This window comes from Cupressus sempervirens, chromosome 1, assembly GCF_028749045.1.
Source record: "Cupressus sempervirens isolate cs-2001-9-10 chromosome 1, ASM2874904v1, whole genome shotgun sequence".
Classification (NCBI taxonomy): domain Eukaryota; kingdom Viridiplantae; phylum Streptophyta; class Pinopsida; order Cupressales; family Cupressaceae; genus Cupressus; species Cupressus sempervirens.
In genome coordinates, this window is record NC_143118.1 from 832,936,316 (window position 1) to 832,946,941 (window position 10,626).

Consider the following 10,626-nt stretch of genomic DNA (forward strand, 5'->3'; position numbering starts at 1 on the left):
ATGAAAGATCTTATACTTATGCACTATTTTTTGGGCCTACAAGTTGTTTAGTCTTCATATGGGATAGCCATACTCTAGAAGAAGTACACTCTTTCTATGATTTAGAGATTTAACATGCTTGATTGCAAATGTACTCCTACACCTTTTCATTCAGGTGTTGTTTTATTTACCATTTGCACTATGCCTACAGTGGATTCCACTTTATACAGATAGGTTGTGGGTATTTTGTTGTACCTAACACACATAGGTCTTGATATTTCCTTTATCGTTGGACTATTCTCTAAATTATCACATGATCCACATGAGAGTCATTGGAAAGCTTCCAAATGTATCTTGAGGTATATCTAGGGTACTACATATTATGACATTCACTACATATTTGGGGATCCTCACAATGTTGATTAAACAAACTCAGATTGGGATGGTGATATTGATGATTAAAAATCTACTTCAGGATTTATTTTATATCTTGGTTCTGGCCCTACCACATGGTCTTGCAAGAAGTAGCATGCTTACACACTAGTAAATTTTGACCCTTTTTTTGACAAAACTTGGTCAAAATTTTCACCCATGTTGGTCGAATTCGTGACCAAGCAGTGTGTCGCAAATTTTTTGGTCAAAATTTTGAGAAAACCTCGAATTGGTCAAAAATTTGACCAAATACTTGGTCGAAATGGACCACATTTGGTATGAGCATTATTGGTGGCCATTGGTTGAAATTTTGACCAATCTTGGTTGAAATGCTAGCCAAGATTGGTCAAAATTTTAACAAAGCTTAATTGAAAATGCCACAATCAAATTTAAGAAAAATTTAAAATTTAAAAAAAGTGGTCAAAATTTTGACCAAGTTTGGTCGAAAATTCAAATAGTTGGCATCCTTGATCAACTAGGATGCCAAACCCACGACGACATCCTTGTTGATGAATTGGTCAAAAATTCAACCAAGTCATACTAGCATTGGTCAAATTTTTTACCAACCTAATTCGTTTGAAAAAAAGAAGAAGTTTGGATTGAAGATGATTCTAGAAAAAGTGAGATTTTTCCTTGATATAGAGCCCCCTATGGATGTCATTGGACTTAACTCTTTCTTGGACACATTGGGTACTTCAAAAATTTTGTTAAGAACTTTTCATAATAATCCTATTAGTTGGATACATTGACTCGAAACGGCAAGCCATACACATGGGAGATTGCACAAGGAGAGGCCTTCGAGGAGCTCAAACAAGGGTAGTATGTATGCCCATTTTGGTATATCTAAATTGGGATAAGGATTTCTATGTTGATGTGGATGCCTCTAACATAAAAATCCTTGTCCCAATTCAGATATGCCAAAATGGGTGTACACATTAGTCTTGTTTGAGCTCCTTGAAGAACCCTCCTTATGCAATCTCCCATGCATATGGCTTGCCATTTTGAGTCAACTTATCCTAAGTCCAGTGACATCCATAGGGGGCTCCATATCAAGGACAAATCTCATTTTTTTTGGAATCATCTTCAATCCAATTATCTTACACACAATGATTTTCTCACTTGGGAAATTATTATGCAAACTCTAGTTTTAATTAAGCCAAATTCACAATGTTATGGGAGTTATTTAGTTTTCAATAGTTATATGTTTAGTTTCTTTTCATAAATTTTTTATTTGTTCTACACATACTTGCATGATATCTGGTCGAGTATATCTACTTCAAATTTGCGATAGAAAGATTGATTTCTAGGTGAGTATGGAAGACTTATATAGCATTAGATACATCATTCTAAACCAAAAGTTGACCTTTTTCCCATCATTTCACTACGTAAGAAATTTTATTGCATTCTAACATTATTGTAGTCAGAAGGAGTTTAAATCTCAAAATTTATCCCTCTCATATTTAGTTTGCAAGACATCTATTTGTATTAATGTCTACCTACATATTTACATAGTGTGGATCATCCATATGCATTCAAAAGTTTTTAAAAAAATTGCATCTTCATTATGGTTCTTTACATAGAAATCTTAGTAACAATTTGAGAGCATTTAAAACTCATTTGACATCATTTCAAGAAATCATTAACAGACTGAAACATTGAAACAACATGTACAAAGATTATTTGCAATGTATTTAATGAAGTTCCTCTAGTCTCTAATTTTGAGGCTAAATTTGGAAAGGGATCTTTTAGTGATATAAGTTTGTGATCTTGCTAGCTTGTAGGTTAAAGAACAATACTTCCCCGTAACATGGGGATTCATTGTCCTCCAAATCAATATGCAAGTCACTTCCAAACTTTCCCTATTAAGAGGAAGCAAAATGATACTTCAATCAAGATATAATAATCTTGATCAATATATCAGTTCAAATATAAAAAGAAAAAAATCTTTGAGCTTCACAATAAGATACAACCATAGGATAATAAATAACAAACTAGATCCGTTTTTAGAAGATTATATTTTCTCAATATACTTGAAACAATATTTTAAGGATTCACAACATTTAAGCACATGTCTACAAGCTCCAAAGTAGGAGCAAAAATACCATGCAAATTAAAAAACCAAGTTTAAACTTACCATTAAGGAAAGAAGTCCTATTAGAATGTTGTACCCATTTGTTTACAATAAACAATATTAAGTTAATCACAATATTGGCACATAAATGAACTGTACTTGATTCCCCAAATCAGACACGTATAAAATTCATGTAAACATAATCATTTATTAATATTGAATCAAAATTAATATATACCTTGAGACAGACCACATGGAATTCCACATTTCTAGATGAACTGGACAATACACAAGTAAAGACAATAATCAAATTTCCAAATAAATTTGTAATATTCTAGAAAGTATAAGAATAAGAAAAGATTGTAACAAATCAGATCATGCATAAAACCATTATAAAAACTTACAATCATTCATAGACATGAATATCCTCTTTTGAGTTGCAAAGCACCCACTTGGTGTAATCATGTTGCAAGGGAGGTGAACAGAAACATTGTAATTAATGCATCAATTTATTGTGAATTCAAAGAATCAACTATTATTAAATTGCATTCGTCAACAACTAAGTTTCATGTACAAGGATGTCACATTTCATAGGAGAAGATAAGAAAGATACTTGATGTCTGGTGGCTGATATGGGTACTCGGGTGGAAATTTAATTTTTCCATAATTTACTCCTCATGATAAAATTTAAAGTGAACCATGTATGCCATAAGGAATATGATAAATATTAAATATCTTTGCTAAATAATGTTCAATATCTTGGGCAATAAATGTCTACAATTAGGCCAAGCAACAAGAGAGTTTAAGCCATCTAAAATAAGCCCACAAAAAAGTGCATGAATAATCTATAGGTGCATGTGTCGAGCAAACACTAATTGTGATACACAAATAGAGAAATTTAAGAAGAACGAAACCCATGTGTCAATCCCACATTGTATTCCCAAAACCACATTAGACATATAATAGTAAACCAACATAGAAAATTACACCACCATATCTATGTTTCAGTTCAATAGGATATTAATTGCATCATTCAACCATATATACAACATGATACACTCATTTAACAAGATGCATGAAACATATCTCCATATCAAGGATAAAATATGAAAATGAAGGAATCATAAAAAAATATTGAAAGAATAAAAGAATGAATCATCTTTTATTCACCATTATAGACAAGGGAGCAACAAAAATGGCTACTAAAAAAACCACCCCAATGATCCCAACAAATAATTCTTGTCCTGTGCATGAAAAGCCAAAACAAGAATTGCAATAATTGCATCAAACAAAACCACAACTCCAATGAACAGCCTCAAAATTTTCATTTGCTACATCTAAACAAAACACAAACATATAATTAAAATTATCATATTTGTACAATCTATTAATAAATATCAATTTGTTTCTAAATTTGATTATGCATATTTTTAATATCAATATTTCAAATCACATTTTGTGATCCATCATCAAGAAGAGAGAGTGCAAGAATGGAAATTTTTTAATTCTTTAGAATAACAAGGGGGGATGAATTAGTTATCCAAGGTCTAGGTGTACAATTAAAACTTTTCATAGCTTAGTGAACCCATATCCATAAAACATTTTCATCATGCATGCATCCATTAGATATACATTCACTTAAACATGCAGGTTACTGTCAAATCAACTTTGCAGAAATGTAATATGAAACATAATAGATTCAACAACACATTTGACACAATGATTTAATATTGAAACCCGATTTGGGAAAAACTACTAGTAACATGCTACTCATTCTCACTCTTCTGAAGTGATGCCCTATGAAAAGCCAACCTTGTTAAAGGTTACAATGCACACTATTAAATGTGACCCGTTGGATTTCAATCAACATGTTAGGAGTGAGTCTTGTTAGAGGACTTTAGATCATTCACTTGGAATGTCACTTGGTTAAAGGATTTACAAATGATAGTTATGTCAACCTTAATCCAAAGGATTTACCCTAGATTGGTACAATGATTATAAAGTAATAGTAAGGCATGATCTTATAACAACTTATAATTCCATTTGTAGATTATAGATCTCTATTTTTAGTCCTTCATTCTACTTGTCTTTGACACACTTTAGCTCTGATAGCTTGTTCACCCTTAAAGCATCCCTACCCTTAAGCTTTCTTTCTTTGCTTGTGAATGCAAACATTTCTCTTATGTCACTAAATGAAGCAATACCCTAGACTCCATTTCTTCCTTAGTTTCTCGTGCATGACAACCTTTGCTTCTAACTAGAAATCTCTATAAATAGAGAATTAGGATATTTTGATGTTCATCCTCCATCATCTATTTTAGGGTTAGGTTAGATTAGGTAGGATTCAATGAATCTACCCTTCTTTTCATTTCATCCCCTTCTAGAAACTTCTCCTTCAATCCTCCTTGAATTCACCTCAAAATGGTTCATCATTAATTTTTTGCCACTAGCTCATCAAACTTATATTTGACACAATTCACACAATCCAAGAAATCAAACTTGTCAGCTCAGATTCATCAAATTCATAATCTTTCTAATAATGTTGACACTAGGCATTAATTGGCATCTAATTCTTGACACATACTGTGTTGCTTGACATCTACTATCAAATCACTCAACACGAGCTAAAGTTTGATGGTGCTCGACATCAACTAAACTTTACTTAGCTTATACTATATTGTTGGTAAAAAGATTTGTTCTTTCTGATTTTAACCCTTCAATGCCCTAATTTGTGAACAACATCTGATTACGACAGTTGGAAGTTGCTTCTATGAAGACTTACTTTCCTCTAAATTGTTAGGTATAGCTCCCTGTTGTGAAATTTGCAACAAATTTTGTTTACTCCTAAATCTAAATAGTGTATGTTCTTAACCAGAGAACAAGAGAGGTAACTAAGCCAAACCTATAAGGGATTTAGCTCAGACAAGAAATGATATTTCGAGGGTAATTAGTTGAGTCTATGAACTCACACATATTATGAAATCATAGCTAATATGCACTAAAACTAATTAATCTATCTAGAAACTAAATTATAGAGGAAGATTATATTGAATGAAAACATCTAAAGGATCTCTTTAAGCTTATGGTGACAATTCCTATCATATTCAACTCATTGTATTAAAATAGGGGGAATAAAAATCTATTCATTCCTCATTTTAATTCAAGATAAAGAGAAACAACAAGCAACTAACAATTATTCAAATTGGAACATAAAATAATTGATACATAACTACCATTTAATTGACTCTACAACATCAACTGCTTCACATGAAATTGTTTTCGACCATTTATTAATCTTTCATTATCACATATATAGGATTCATAGATGGTCATTACAATGGAAGTTCAATCAGTTTATCTCTTCAAAATGATAAATGGAAAAGAGTTAGTTCATCTATTACAATGATTACATTAAAAAAATGGAAAAGTTGTAATAGGAATCACTTCACCTTCTTTCCTTTTTCTGTCTTTGTCCTATAGGCTTTGGTGGCAATAATGATCAGAATTAGCTCCTTATGTTTATGGACATGCACATTGGTATATCTCAAGAGCCATTTAGAATGATCCTAGGATAGATCCTTGACAATGCCTAATCAATTTTGTACTTCTTCCATGGCCATGTGCACACATCTACCAAGCTTCTAACATTCCAACCTTCATTTACTATATCATCTTGAAAATGTGTATTAGTGGGTGCTAATGATTTATGTTGCCAATCTTCAACCCATTATGTATTCTTGCATTCTTCCCATTGACCTACTAGACAAAATTGAAAAAAATAAGTAGTCTCCCTTGTCCATATAGTCCAAGTGTTAGAGTCTGAACTTCTAAATGAATGCCATTTAGCTGACCCACTAATTGTGTCATAGTCATATCTTGAAAGGATATTCTTCTCTTCAACTATGCAGAAGAAATGTCTAATTGTAGAGTTTTGACTTGACCCTGTGTATATATATTTCTTACACCATTCCACAATCTCATGTGCATTTTTGAGTTTGGTCATTTCCTCATAATTTAATTGCTCTTATACATGGTGTGAATGCATATTCATGAAACTTTAGTGTAGAATGCAAATAGACTGATGTCGAACTAGACTAGACCCAAGATATCATCATCAGAATGTAATCCCTACAAGTGTCTCATGTTTCCCTAACTAAAAATGTTAAAATAGCTCTCAGACTAGCATCTTAGTGATAGTTCTAGAATGGAAGTATGCTAAAAATGCAGATCTATAAGAATGCATACAAGATCTATGACTAAAATGCAGATTATATGCTATCAAAATGGATATGTAACAAGCTAACATGCAATAAATGATGTTAAATAACATAAAAGCAATATTGAAATGCTATGAACTTGCTAAAATGCTAATGCTAAAATGATGAATCAAAATATGCCTATAGTGTAGATGTCTAAAAATTGGGTCCTTTGCCTCTTGGATTTCCCTCCTATTTATAGGATTTTGGAAGGGGTTGGGGTAAGAATCAAGATTTTTACCTTTGACTGATAGGTGAAGGTGAAACTAAAAATATCTCATACTCATAAGAGGCCAGGAGGAAGAGTCCAATAGACTTGGTTTTGAGGATAATTGAGGATAATTTTAATTCTTTTAAAATGAAAAAGGAAGATTTTAAATTTTGTGAGGATAAATGATTTCTTTGATTTAATAAATGTCTTATTTACTCTCAACACTTTGTCTTTTTCTCCTCCCTTTTTGAATTCCATTTTATGAATTTAAATTATTTTTCTCCTCTTTTAAAGTTGATTTACATCTTGTTGATTTGATAGATAATTAATGACCTGATGTGATTTTTTATTGGAAAGTCTATTGTGTTTCTTCAAATTTTCACTTTAATTTGCACTGATTGATTAGAATTGTGTGGTTTAGGTTTTTGCTAATTTTTGGGTCTCTACAAATGCCCCTCTTTGAGCTAATATGTGAAGCATATTAGTTCAAAGATTATCTTTATTTTTTGATTTTAGGTCAACTTCTGATGATTGGATATTTGTTCAATGATATTTTGGCATTTTTTCATCGTTGTGGTGTCTATCTGTTGAAGGTTTGATATCTGATCGTTGATGATTTGATGTTTTGATTGTCATTGATTTGGTGTTGCAATATTTTTGTTTAGATACCCTAGTTTTGGTAGTCTTGATATTTGAAATTTTTGGTTGGGCAAGCCATTTTTTTTTTATAGAAAATTTGGATGACCTTGAATGCCCCAGTTTGATATGGATATACTGCCCCATCAAAAATGAAATTGGAAGAAAATATGGGAGTGTAAAAGTTAATTAGGTTCCAATTTTATTTATGAAATGTTAGAAATTTGATGGGAAAGGATGTTTGATACAATACCCAATTCATGAAAGGGAGAAAAAGATTCGAATGGTGGGTAGATAGGCTGAAGGAGTAATATAAATGCCCCTTAGGGGGGTTTAAAAGGTCAAACAGATCTTTCACCCTTATCATTTTCACACTTCCCTTTTGCTTTTGGTGATTTGGAGCTCTGAATCAACGAGGATGATGGTCCCTTTATGAGAGCACAAATTTGAGAGGGGTCATAGATATGAGCATCTAGTAGACTATAGTGCCCCAGTAAGTCATTGAGATCCACCCTTTTTGAGATTTTTGCATTTGTACCTATATTTTGGAGTTTTTTTCTGCATGAATTTTTAGGATAAATGTGGTAATTTTAGCCTTTTAGTGCATTTATATGTTCTTTCAGTGCATTTGAGTAATGTTTTAGCACATTTATAAGGTGAATCAGGGCATATAAAACCCTGGATAGTAGGCAAATTAGTGCATATGATAAAACAATAGCGCATATAGGGGTTTTAATGGTGCATTTGAAAGTTTTAGCTCATCCAAGTGCTTTTATAGTGCATATGTTATACATTTGAACACTTTTTCACTAAATAGCACTTATTCCCCATTAAATTGTGCATATGACCATTTTATTAGTGTATATACACTTTATACTGCATATGATGTATAAAAGAGCACTTCTGAATGTTAAAGTAACACATTTTCCTGTTTCAACGCATTGAATAGATTTGGTAGCGCATATGTCCTAGGAAATAGTGCAAAAGAGTAGCAAAGTGCAAAAATTGGGTGTAGGTCCTCCGTTGAGCATAAGATAATGCAAAAGGCTAGATTTAAGTCTATCAGCCAGGAATCACGAAAATAAGTAAACAATAGTAATCAAGTATTCTTGAACTGATATTGTAGGATCAATTTGATAATAGATAGGTGATGCCCCAACTCAGGATACAGAGTAGGGAAGATAAGAAAGTCTAACTCAGGATAGAGAAAGATGAGTAACAGGTCCAAGATAGAACCATTAGCTAGGTAGATCGGTATGAATATGAGATTGATGTCTGATGATCACTTTGTGATGAAAACTAACATTTTTGTTTTTCTGATGAAAAAAAGGTTTCTAGGTGAAAGCTCATGGTAAGAGGATTTTATTCATAGCCCTTAGAGGTTGCTTGACAAGCACAAAACACCGGGTGATAGATAGATGTGGGTTGACATATTTATTATAGATGCCCTTGTTCTGAGTGAACAGGGGATTACTGACAATAATGGTCAAGCGGTGGCATTCAAACCACAACACCTTTCATTTGCCAATGTGGGACATGAGAGTGACTTCCTAGGATGTATACAAGATATTTCAAATCCCAACAATATGGGATTTGGTTTATTATGATCAGACTTCCGATGGTGTTGCATTTTGAGACTTGTTTGGGGATGACAACATTGGTGATGAAAGTGTATCGTGGTTTCAGATGTTGTAGTATGATGCATTGTTGGTAGTTTTGGCTAGTTTGATAGGGGGATTTTTGTTGCCAGACCACTGATGGTGAGGTTTTCTAGCTGGATGGGGCTGATTGATATAGGATGTGATCAATGAGCCATGGAGATTTACATGGGGCAATTGCATTTTGGCCCACTTATATCATGATCTACATCAAGTTGTGTATTCTAATGCATCATCATTATCAGCAGGGGTGATTTTGTTACAGTTGTGGACATGGGAGCATTTTCCCATTACTCATATAGTGTGTGTGTTCCAGTGGCCTCAAGGTATGCCATTCATGTATGCATATTTGGTCTATTGTTGCAACCCCATTTGGGCAAGATAGAGTATTAGCGATAGATTTTGGATGATGTTAACGAGGTCGTGTGGAGACTATACAGGTTCACAGAGCCATCGATAGAGGATGATGATGAGATGGTGTATTGCTTTAGCCTGAGGTATTTTCTTGGTCAGATTCTTGCCATGATAGAGTGGTTTTGTTTCAGGTGGGTGGTAAGAGAATTTGATCAAAAATAGGGCATGCCACAAGGGACAACACATTATGCCTAGGTACAATCAAAGAGGGCAGTGTGGGGCCTGACTCTAGAGTATGAGGCTTGTCTAGAGGTCTTCGTACAGATGATAGACATGCCACAACCATGGGCATTGTGAGATGGGATCACAGATGTAGTGATGGAGGGAGATTATGCATGTTGGTTTTGGGATCATCCCTTCCTGAGATATATAGATCTGGCCAAGCCTATTCCAGGGATTGATGAGCTATCAAGAAAAGGAGAGGATGATGATGATGAGGGTGGTCGGAGGAGAGGCAAAGGGAGACAATGGGCTAGAGGCAAGGTGAGAGGTGTGGGTAGAGCACGGGGGAGGCGAGGTCGAGTAGCCATGGTATTACCATAGAGGGGAGTTGTATGAGGCCCAGTGCAAGGATCGGTGGATGCAAGGAGTTTCAGGAGGATTCAAGGTCAAGGTGGTGCATGGGTGAGAGGAGGGATGGTTGGTGGAGCAATGGGTGGTTAGAAAGATAGAGAGTTAGAGTGAGCTAGAGTAGAGTAGGTGAGGGTCAAGTTGCCAGAGGATGTGTAGTTTTTCCAGTGCTAGAGGCTACAGGTACAAGGTCTGATTAGAGATCTATTAGGTGCATAGCCACAAGGATAGCAATAGGTACCACGAGATGTACAGCCATGGGTAGAGCAGTCAGTACCACCAGAGGCATACCCACCACTAGGGAGGCTAGGGTGATCGATCGATTTGGAGGTGCAAATGAGTGCCATAGAGGCTTGGATGGGTGAGGTGTTGAGTACCTTATAAACATTCATGTCTATG